The 11,258-nt window shown below is 39.6% G+C and overlaps 1 pseudogene; it reads right to left on the reverse strand.

Annotated features, from left to right (window-relative positions):
• Nucleotides 1–4,810: 4,810 nt before the first annotated feature.
• On the reverse strand, nucleotides 4,811–6,061 carry LOC122070183 (annotated as a pseudogene).
• Between the last annotated feature and the right edge of the window lie 5,197 nt (nucleotides 6,062–11,258).

Consider the following 11,258-nt stretch of genomic DNA (forward strand, 5'->3'; position numbering starts at 1 on the left):
TTTCAAATAAAAGCTCAGACAACACATCCATTTGGAAATTACAGGTTCAAAAGGACTATGCAACTTAATTTCAGCCTCATTTCCACGATTCTGTCTCTCACATTTCACTCTCTTAGTGCTCTGCATCTAAGCAACTTAATCCCAAACCCCAGAAAACTCTAAGCCTCTCTCTTGATATTCTCTAATCTCTGCAACCAAAATACCTTCAATCACAAGTGCCATGTATGCATTTAATTCGTAGGATTTTGGTTGAGATAACAATAAAACTTTACTTTCAGATTTTGATAAAGGAAATAGAAAAGCATGTAGTAAACTGAAAAAACAGCAGTCTGTTATTAGAATTAATATTCTTTTATTTTCCTTCTTTGCTGTCTTTAGCTGAAACTAAGCACAAGCTCAAATCTATACATTTATTATATCTTGAGAAAACTCCCTTTTTTTTTTTTTCCCCTTCTAACGGTGTGTATTCAAGTCTTTAGCGTGACTAGTGGCCCCAAGGAAATAAAAGGAGTCTAAGTCAAAACTATATGTTTTCTAAGAAGGGTATGTCTAAATGTAACCGGCCCGGTTACAAAAAAGCCTTGTAACCTAAATTATTGTGTCCCATTATTTTGTCATTTTGTGATTGCTTTTAAGGTCAAAAAAGTAAATTATTGTGTCCCCATTATTTTGTCATTTTGTGATTGTTTTTAAGGTCAAAAAAGTAAATTCAACCTCAACTTTTTGAATTGTTATTTTGATTTAAACGGCAAAACGAGGGGTATTTTTGAGAATAGCTGCATGTTTTTAAGGTCAAAAAAGTAAATTCAACCTCAACTTTTTGAATTGTTATTTTGATTTAAACGGCAAAACGAGGAGTATTTTTGAGAATAGCTGCATTCTTCCCAAACAACCCGAACAACCTCTCGCCCTAACTGATTGTCTTTCTCCTCGCGAGTCTTTATGTTACCTTTGCTGGTTTTTATAACATAAAGTTCAATGAGATCATCTCCAGTGAGTCAGGTAAAGACTCTCTTTTTTCTCGGCATGTTCAATGCTTTTCAGGATTTTAGGGTTTAAAACTTCTGATGGACTTCATTTTTGTTTTTTGAAGTTTAGAAAACAAAACCTCTTCCCAGAAATTCATGTATCAATTATATTGCAATAATTTCTATTGTTGTGCATTAGAGATGAGGTCGGTAAGATAGTTCTAATCATGTCTCTCTCTCTTCAAATAAATCAATTGTATTAAATGTGCTAGTGTTTTCAAGAAAGTTAAAATCCAGGAAGATGACAAATGACAATATTATAGGCTTTTTTTTTTTTTCGTAAAACAATATCGTAAGCTTGGTACTACTATAATGATGACATGTGAAATTTTGTAATTATAATATATTTTATAGGTTAATTCTAAGGGTTTTGGGATTGATTCTGGTCAATTCCAATTTGATTTGGATTTGGATTGATATTGGCAGCTACTGATTTGATCTCTAATTCTGTATTTAAAATCGATTTTAAGGTTTATAGGACTAGATTGTGGGTCTTAATATTTGAGGGCAATTCTAGGGTTCTTTTCGGTCCGATTTTGATTCGATTGGATTAAAATTTATAGGAATCAGTTCCAAGGATGTAGGGGATGGTATCAGTATTGGTCTTTGTCGATGCCGATTCGATACCGATCCACATCGGATGGGAACAGTGGTATCGGTCTATTTTACCCCTTATTTTTATAAAAGAAACTACTGTTTACCTATTTTACCCCTAAAACGATCAGGATAACCGATCTGGATGGAGGATCAGTCTCAACCGATACGATCGATCCCAAATCGATACTTGAAACCATGATCAGTTCGATCTCCAATTCCAAGTTTAAAATCCCTAGTTGATTTGGCTGATTCAGATCAATCCCAATTCCGATCATTGTAGAATAGCATATCTAGGATTTTTGGGATTGGGCTGTTGGTTTTTAGAATTTAGTGTCAATTCTAGCATTTTTGTGATTGATTCGTATCTGATCCAGACTGGAATCATTAGGGACCAATTTACTCTTTGATTTTGAGTTAAAATTCTGGTATTAGCCGATTTGGATTAGAATTGGTCGTGAACTATCCAACTCCGGCAATTCTAGATAGGTCAATTTAGAATTGGAATCACTAGAGGGATTGTTTTGATACTCAATCTCAAGTTTAAAACTATCAATTGAATAAGCCAATTTCTATCCAAACCATAGTAATACCTATCCAGGCTATTTCAAAATGACTGATTATAAGGCTTTTGTGATTGATTCAATCCATTTCCGATTTTGGTCACTTTGATCCAGATTTTATCTAGTATTAGGCCAATCTGAAATCAAAGTTCAATTTCAATTCATACCGGTTCGAATTTTATTGAGTTGACTTAATGGCCTCTTGTTGGTAATATGTTCGCTTTTAGTAATTTTTTAAACTTGTTATAAAGTTTTTTACTGTTTCGATTCGGTTGATCTGGTCCAATTCAATTTTTTACCAATTTAATAAAAACTCAAATCGATAAAGGTTCGTTTCACGTTTCTCTTGATTAGTCCAACCCGCTTGGACTGAAAATGAACACCCTCACTCAAAGCAATGGACCCATTCACCCAATGGTTAGTATAATTTTTCTTTTCTATTTTTTCAATCCCATCTTGGACTTTAGAGAGATGAGGAATTAAGATTTGAGATTCCAAACGTGGTGATGGGTCTATTTGAGGATAAAATTTCATTTCTACCTTTTTCTAACACTTTGTCATATAAAGTGGTGCAGCAGCTTTTAAGTTTTTTATTGGGAATATAAACACATGAAATTACTTTTTGAATCCTCTTGAACCAATCATTTCTTTCACATTATAGGACTCTTAGGTAACTAAAAGTGGGTTATAGTAGGTTACAACTAGACAAACCCTTCAAAGAAAACTCCATGATTACCGTGACTATCGATGCAGGTAACTATTGTCAATATTGAGATGATTTTCTTCTTGTTGGAGAAAAGAATGAGTGTACGTAGTTAAGATTGTTAATATGCCATGTTCTATACTAAATAGTGCAAATTGCCATTTCAGATGAATTGGCACAATGTTGCCTCTCCGTGTCCCATGCTATTGTGTGTGTGAGGTATATGTAGTAATCTATCTTTTAGTGATCCCATTAGTCACCACATCCGCCCTTTCGACAAAGTAAAACCATCATAAAAGTTTCACGTTTTACCATTTACAGTGAAGAAAAAGGTGCTTTGAGCCCGGGAATCAGACTACAAATGATTAGTTAAATGAAATTATAGCTATAATAGAAAAGGCTTACTAAATAATGGAACATGGTGACTTGATTCTATTAGAATTTGTTTTTCCTAATTTCTCAGGTTTCTTGATTCTTCATTGAAGCTTTGATGGTGATAGAGGTTTAGATGAATTTTCACCAAAAAAAAAAAAAAAAAAAAAAAAGATAAAAGTTTAAATGCCTTCGATAGGGAAAGAGGCATTGCGAAAGATTAAATTTATCTTTTTCAGAACCATTTAGGGCCATTTGTGAATTTGTTTCTTCATGATTTCAACTCTTGTACTGAAACTGTGAAGGCATAGAAATCTCAGGTTCCTCTATTCAGGCTGTTCTTGATTCTCGATTGAACCCATCTCCTCCGCACCTGTTGTTGCTTCTTCTGTTGAGAGACTTAATACAACTAGGCCAGAGGAAGCCGATACCTAACCACTTGTTGTGAAAGGCATGGCTTTGATTTCCCAACTCACGTGAATCTACAGCGGCCTGAAGAAGCCGAGGCTCATTGCTTCAAGGACAACAACAACTTCACATACTTTCGCCGGAAAGTTCTCTCTTCTCCACCTTCGCCGCAGGAATATTATTGGGGATTTGAGGATTTTAGGGTTGAAGATATAAGGATAAAATGGTCTTTAAATTTAAGATGTTTTAGTTCAAGATTTAATAAAGGTAAAATTGTCTTTTCAATTTAAAAAATTAATACTTCTCTCCCCGTCTTAGGTTGGATGGGTTTATTTGTAATAAACGAAATGCAAAGGAAGTAGATGTAATAAGGGCAAATGCCAAGGGAGGTAAATATAAATTTTCCATAATGTTACTATGTAAAATTAATGGCAAAAAAAAAGAAATTAAAAACTTTTACAATAACATTTTATATCATATTTTATCTTTTAGAAACAAATATTGAAAAAAATTTCAACTTATAAAATCTTGCATTAAAAAAATTCCCATGTAAAATTTTATTCAATAAACGAAGCCCGTATAAAATGGATGTAAGTGGGACACAGGGTGAATGTGAAGTTATAAATATTCTTAAATTAAACTGGAAAAATAAAAGTTGACAGATGGAAAAAGCCACCAAGCAGGTTAATATTTCCATTCTATATATCTCTATATGGTGTTCTTTCAAGTATCAAAGGAACTAAAAGGAGGTAAAGATCAAGTAAGGGAAACGAGACTTGATCTCTCTATCTAACTCTAATGATAAATAAAATAATGTGAATTTAGTTGAAAATGTTTGGCTACATACTAGATATAATCCAAAAATCCGAACTACCTTTTTTAATCCATATGTTTTATTTTTTTCATGGTGATTGGAGGAGATTAATAGTGGTGGTTAATTCATCCAGTTGAAGATTGAATAAATAATTTTTCTTTTGGTAAAAAAATTTTACCTATAAGTATATGTAGTAGACATGAATTCCCAATTACATATTTTAAGAAGTTATGAAGTGGAGGCCAAATAATTCTACATATCCAGGAACGGGCCTCCTGTCATGGGGGGCCTGACAACATTTAATTTAATAATTCTAATATTTATTGAATTATTTGGTATCAAACCATTCTGGTTTGCCTATGTAGTAGATCATGATTGCCATGGAGCAATCAACATTTAGAGTATGATCAGAAATAGGTGCCTGAAAAGTTAAAGAAAACTGAATCTCTTAGCCAGAATTACTGTCCTACAATTGGTCCTAATCTGAACACTAGTGCCGTTGAGTGGGCTAAGGTTTCCCACCTTTATCATGGCGTTCCCAAAATCTATGAAGAAAGATGTAAAATTGGCACTATAGGCCCTGACTTGAGAATCAGTAGGTACTACCACCACTGAAGAGCTGTTGATCTGAGTGTAGAAGGCCCTTCATGTTGATCAATTTGGTGTAATAGGCAGAATCAAAGACCATAGAACTCGTGGTGTCGAGAGGGAAGTGAATGTTGTTGCCGCCTGTGCTGGAACAGTTCGACTTCAAAGATGTTGCATACGTCGTTTTTATGTTAGTCTCATTATAGATCCACGTTCGGAATATTGAGCACCCTGCCAACCCTACTGTGTGAGACCCTGGATAAAGAAGAAGAAAACCCAAGAAACAGAAGTTCGTTAACTAACTTTTGAGACCCTGGATAAAGAAGAAGTAAACCCATGAAACAGAAGTTCGTTAACTAACTTTTGGAGAAGTGTTTTCTATGGAAGATTGCGGCTCCCTACATATACACGAGGGCCAATAGAAACAGACGAATAAGTATTAACAGAGGGATCATTTCCATTTCATAAGGTGAGTTGGTAATTTTGCCTCCCATGTATTTAGCACAGGAACCACACTGCCTCATAGAAACTATTTTCCTCTAACTCAACAGTTTCAAGTAAGACAAAAATCCTTTGAGGTGAACGGTGAGTGGCAGTGAGGATCCAATGGCTAAGAAGGCCCCAGCATGTATCCCAGCTATTGAATCCTCATTGCCTCCTCGCAGAGGAATTTTGTGGTTGTACCATGAAATTTATGAACTAATAGAAATGCCGTTAGGAGGAGGAAAATTTTTTTTTCTTATTTTTTATTTCATTGGTGCAATTGGCCCCAACTTCCTTAGTGGGAGGAGGAATAGATCAGTAAGTAGTTTGAGCAAACCGCACCTAACAGAGCCACCATTTCCTTGGTGGTAGAACCTTTGTCTGAGAAGGCGGATATGAGACCACCAAGATCCAAGAAGGGGGATGGGAGGTTGGTTTTTGCATCACTAAAGCTTGCCGTGGTTGAATCTCTCCTTCCTAAAGGGACTGTTCATGAGAATCCACCCAGCTGAAAAGATCCAATTTAAAATCACCATAAGAAAGCATCATAAAATCATGCAAAACCATCAAAGTCCCTTAGTGGAAAATTGTTTCATGGACTTTTACCACTATTGGACTTTCCATAAGTGTTGGTCCATGGAATCCTCCCAAAAGGACCTAAAACTGAACAGATAAATAGAATAGGGGAAGAAGAACGCTACCTAGCTAATGGTGTTCTCTACGTCTTCTCACAAGGGCTGTGAAACGACCAAACAACCCATACTGTATAGTATAATGTTGGTAGGCTACGCGCTACCAGGTAGCGATCCATAGCCCATTAAAAATGGGAGATGGTTCCATAAAAAAATAGCCTAGCTTTTACACCAATGAAGGATAATAGCAGAGTACTCGAAAGCATCAATAGGGGCGGAGGGTTTTATCCCATTTTCCATCTTAGGTACGCATAGGAGCCAAGCTGTCACACCCCGTTCTCACAGAACCGGGCCAGTGAACGGGTTAACACCGGTTAACCCAAACCTGCCAGGATCATCAGATACTGTATTCCACTACGGCATACTCACAACTAATACAATCTCATCAGATCAGCGGAAGACTAAGTTTTACCTGAGAATAATCCCATAATACTTGATACCCGAATTGTGATACAATAATTATATACATGTGGGCCCGAAGGCATGATAATTACACAATAAAAGTACAATTCATATATCAAGTATGTAAAGGAAATCATCAAAATAATCAAAGTACACAGCTCAGCTCGGCAACAAGGTTAGAGCTCAGCTCGGCATCAAAGGTTGAGCCCAGCTCGGCGTCACATAGTAGAGCTCAGCTCGGCCTCAGAAGTGGAGCTCAGCACGGCCTCAAGGGTGGAGCTCAGCTCGGTCTCAGAACTGCTATCCCGCAGCACAACTCTCGCACGAGCAGTCAGCGCCATGCTCTAACTCCTCAGGGGTCCACCAGTCCTCTTCAAGAAACTCGATTGTGGGACCCACCCCATGCTCCTCAGATGTATGACCTGCAAAATCATCTAAAAAGGGGTGCACACGTGGGATGAGCTCACTAGCTCAGTAAGTGGTAAGATGGACCACACAACAATCCACACATCAAAACACAATCATATACACTACATGCCATGCTATACATTTTAAATCACATCCACCTAAGCAACATTATTAAGTCCTTGGTTTTAGTGCTACTACAGCCACAGTGCGCGTATACTCCGGGTACGAGCCGCGAACTCCCTCCCGTGATACGCCCATAGGGCTGTCGGAGAAGGCCCACCGTGAGTACTCAGAAAAATAAAGACAATGCCGTCCACCAGCTCTCAACAGAAATTTTAATGACTGAAAATAAAGGTACTGACTCCAGCAATTTAAAAGCAGTACGATTGGCCCTCCTGAATGTACCATCGGGGTTGCCAACTGTCCTACATGACCCGTCGGGCGTTATGTCCAACCGCCACAGTGACCCGACGACCGCAACTACTGCTTCCCCCCAAATGATAACCTAACACCTTAACCCCTATTGGGAAGGGTCATAGCACGGGATGGTGAAAATCCTAATACCGCATGCTCCTATATGACAATAGTACGATTGCATAGTGCCTCCATATCCCATTCCACGGGCCACCAATGCACTCGTTTCCAAGCCGACTATGGCATCTAGTCTATCAATGCATCATGCACCATGATGTCCACATTCAACATATAAACATCTCATTCAATTGGCATTTAAAAAGTAAACATAGCACATATGCATAATAATGTGAGGAATGACTAATCTACATAGCATATTCATGATGGCATGACTAGACTAGATATAATTAAATGAATGCTAAAAAATGCTTTGAAACAAGGCCAAATGTCCTCTCCCCACTTACCTGTAGCATACAAGGATTCCCATTCGGTATGGGTGAGATCCGATGCGAATCGGGTAGGATTTGGTGAACCTAACATAATTGAGCGGGATTAGTACTTCACCATTTTAGAATCAAAATTAACATGATTCGATAACAAAATCATGTTTAGAACGTTAAAAGAAGGTCACACGTCAGATTTGGGTCCAATCGAACGTAAGGATCACCTTCGGGGCAACACGGGTGGGTCAGACAGGTGGGCTGTCTCGCCCACCGGTCCTACCCACCGGTTTGGACCGGCGGGTAGGGGCATGCCGGTAGGGCCCGCTGGTCTGGTCCATCGATTGTGCACGAAGGCCCCTGCCCTCTCAGGTGGGTGCCCACAGGCGGGTAGGGGCCCACCGGTTTCACCCACCGGTCTTGGCGGGAAACCTACTGTTTCTTCCCAACTTCCTCCTTTCTTTGGGGATTCAAATGAGACTTTTTCCAACCCATTCTTCACACCTTCAAGGTCTTATAGGATGGTTCTAACCTCGATCTAGGTTAGATTCAAGTGATAGGAAACCATCTTACCTTCTTTGCTCAAGAACAACCTCAAACCCTCCAAATCACTTCAAACCCACAATGCTTCTTCCACCTTGTCAATATCTTTTCAAATCCTTCAAGATCAACACATAAATCATCTATTAAACCTTAGATTCATCATTTCAAAGGGGATTTACAAGATCTTAAGAAACCCTACTCGAATCAAGGGTTTTAAGCTTGGGTATGGTGAATGTTCAAAGAACCCAACTTTGCTTACCTCTAAATGTAGATCTAGAGTTGAAGATCACTCTTCCGGTGCTGGAATGGGAAGATCAAGCTTCGGCGCCGCTGAAATTCCTCTTTCCTTCTTCTTCCTTCTCTTCCTTTCTTCCTCCCTTTCTTTTCTCTCTCCTCTTTACTCTTCTCACCAACGTACGGGTGTCATAAATGAAAAGAAAAGAAAAACATAAAGCTATATATATAATTCCTAAATAAGTGAATAGTGCACATGGATGGGTCACTCAGGTGGGTGGGTGCACCCACCTGTCCGCCCACCTGAGGCCAAACTTGGGATTTTGATAGAGTTCGGGCCTGAAGCGAACTCCACCCCTGGCATAGGATGTAGCATACTTATATACCTTAAAATACGACTATAATACCTGCTTTATCCGTACATGCCTCATGGTAGGTGCATGTACATGGCTTGGGCACTCCCGTCTCTTCTGGCACTGGCTCGGACTTGTCGGGCCAGCCGGTGTTTAAGGTCACCCTTGCCATCATAGCCCATAAGGAACCCGCTCTAACTCCCTCTGGCTCGGTTTCTGCATGGTTTAACCGGTTCAACCGCAAAATCAGACCGGGTTTAAGAAGCAGGGTATTACATTACCCCCCCTTCTGAAAAATTTCGTCCTCGAAATTGCGTACCTAGTTGATCAAAAAGATGAGGGTACTTGGCTTGCATTTCATCCTCTACCTCCCAAAATGCTTCTTCATGAGAATGATCCACCCATCGCACCTTTACATAGGAAATGGAGCGGTTGCGAAGGGTTTTCACCTTCCGGTCCAAAATTTCAGCTGGCTGTTCTGTATAGGTTATATCAGCTTCTAGGTACTCTGGTTCCACGGGTAGTACATGAGAGGGGTCATGAACGTATCGCTTCAGCATGGATACATGGAATACATTGTGAACATCCCCAAGTGAAGGTGGCAGAGCAAGCATGTAGGCTACTGAGCCAACCCGAGATAAGATCTCAAATGGTCCAATGTATCTTGGGCTCAACTTCCCCTTTCTGTGAAATCTTTGCAACCCTTTAGTAGGAGAGATCTTGAGAAATACCTTTTCTCCTGGCTGAAATTCAATATCTTTTCTGCGGGTGTCCGCATAGCTCTTTTGACGGGACTGAGCTGCTTTAATCCGTTCTCTAATAACGTCGACCTTGTCACAAGTCATTTGTATCATCTCAGGTCCTAACATTCGACGTTCACCTACCTCATCCCAATACAAAGGAGTTCTACATTTTCTGCCATATAACGCCTCATACGGAGCCATCCCAATTGTAGCTTGGTAACTGTTGTTATATGCAAACTCCATAAGATGTATAAATTCTTCCCAACTGCCACTCATCTCCATTGTACATGCCCTGAGCATGTCCTCTAATATCTGTATGGTTCGCTCCGACTGACCATCCGTCTGTGGGTGAAAATCCATACTCAAATTCAGCTGTGATCCCAAGGCACGCTGTAAGCTTTTCCAAAATTTAGAAGTGAACCTTGGGTCCCTATCTGAAACAATGCTCACTGGCACTCCATGTAAGCGCACTATGTTGTCCATGTAAAGTTGTGCTAGTTTGGCCATGGAGAACTTGGTCTTGATGGGAATGAAATGAGCAGTCTTGGTAAGCCGATCCACGATCACCCATATCGCGTCCATTCCCTTAGGTGTACTTGGTAATCTGGTGACGAAGTCCATTGTAATCCTTTCCCACTTCCATTCTGGTACTGGGAGTGGCTGAAGAGTACCATAAGGTCGATGCCTCTCAGCTTTTACTTTCTGGCAGGTAAGACAAGTCGCCATATACAAAGCTATGATGACTTTCATGCTTGGCCACCAGTAACTTTGTTTGAGGTCTTTGTACATCTTGGTACTTCCTAGGTGAAGTGAGTACTCGGAGCTATGTGCTTCTCGCACTATCTTGTCTTGTATATCCAAATCATCGGGTACACACAATCTGTCTCGAAATATCAATGCCCCATCACTAGCTAAAGCAAAATCTAGGTCGTTCGTTGTTTGATCTTGAACCTTAACTCTGATCCGCTGCAATTCAGGATCCAAAGGTTGCTTCATTATTACCTCTTGCCTAATTGTCGGATGCACCTGTAGAGCCGTCAAGGATACAGTCAACCATTTAAGGTTTTCTGGTTGAGGTTCAAGCTCTAAGGTTGTCCCTTCATATAAGAAGGGTTTCATCCATTAGCATCGCCTCTTGCACGAGTGGTGGGCTGACTGCTAAGTATGAGAGCGACACAGTTTGTGTCTTCCGACTCAATGCATCTGCCACTACATTTGCCTTGCCGGGATGATACTGAATGTCGCAGTCATAATCCTTCATGAGCTCAAGCCATCTCCTCTGTCTCATGTTCAGATCCTTCTGGGTGAAGAAGTATTTCAGGCTTTTGTGATCACTGTATATCTCACACTTCTCCCCATACAAATAATGTCGCCAGATCTTAAGAGCAAAAATGACTGCAGCTAGTTCTAAGTCATGAGTGGGGTAATTCTTCTCATACTCCTTTAGTTGTCGGGATGCATACGCTATTACCTTAC

Source organism: Macadamia integrifolia, unplaced genomic scaffold (genome assembly GCF_013358625.1).
Source record: "Macadamia integrifolia cultivar HAES 741 unplaced genomic scaffold, SCU_Mint_v3 scaffold848, whole genome shotgun sequence".
Lineage (NCBI taxonomy): Eukaryota > Viridiplantae > Streptophyta > Magnoliopsida > Proteales > Proteaceae > Macadamia > Macadamia integrifolia.